Source organism: Dermacentor variabilis, chromosome 1 (genome assembly GCF_050947875.1).
Source record: "Dermacentor variabilis isolate Ectoservices chromosome 1, ASM5094787v1, whole genome shotgun sequence".
NCBI lineage: Eukaryota > Metazoa > Arthropoda > Arachnida > Ixodida > Ixodidae > Dermacentor > Dermacentor variabilis.
The window spans coordinates 106,604,718-106,605,575 of record NC_134568.1 but is presented as its reverse complement, the minus strand read 5'-3'; the positions used below and the strand labels follow the sequence as shown (position 1 = coordinate 106,605,575).

The 858-nt window shown below is 48.5% G+C and overlaps 1 pseudogene; it reads left to right on the top strand.

Moving 5' to 3' along the window:
- On the top strand, positions 1 to 152 carry LOC142568091 (U2 spliceosomal RNA; annotated as a pseudogene).
- The last annotated feature ends 706 nt before the right edge of the window (positions 153 to 858 follow it).

Here is an 858-nt window from a genome sequence, read left to right as displayed (position 1 = left end):
ATGGCCGACGCGGGTCAAAGTGTAGTATCTGTTATATTTGGACCTAAGATATTCAACTTATTTTTGCAAGTTGGCGGAGTGCTTAAAGCCTGCTTCACTTCCACTGCGGGTCGGTCCGGTATTGCACTATCTTAGGGATCGGCCCACGTATGGGGAGAAATTCTCCATCTACTTGTCTCGATAGGCGCGCGCAAAAGTCGGCTTCTCTAACCATTACGCCACACAGGATTGCTCAAGAGGCAGAATAGAGCGTCCTTAAAAACTTCGCGCATACAAGCCAGCGCGTGGAGACGCTTGGTGCGTCTCCCGAACGCGGACGGATTCCCGTCGGTCTCGCCTCGTGCACCGTCGATGTGCGACGCGTGCAAACCCACTGGAGGCGCTCTTCATCATGCCAGTGTTGTCAGACGTTTCGTAGCTCGCAGGGCGCTATTACTTCTATCCAGCAGGAGTCGCCACAAGTGCTGCGTCGCACCAAGATGTCGCGCACCCGCGTATGACTTTGAACACTGTCCGAGGATTCCTAGCACAACCGCTAAACCTTGCTATCGCTGTGAATGGTTCCCTCTTAGGGCGAAAATGACAGTATTTAAAATAAATAAATCGGTAAAATTGCCTGGCGGCCGGATTCGAACAGTGGATCTCAAGCACAGAAGTGCGATGCTGTCACTATTACGCAACGAACGCTTTTCCTTCACAACCGTGTGTGTCACAATCATCATAAGTTTGGCATGTAAAACCCAGGAAATTACTATTTAAAGTTAATTAAAATGTCATCATACGTCATTATGTGGGCCAATCCAGAAAGTAGTGAAATCTAAGAATGTAATACTGTAATGTAATGCCGATACTGAACGA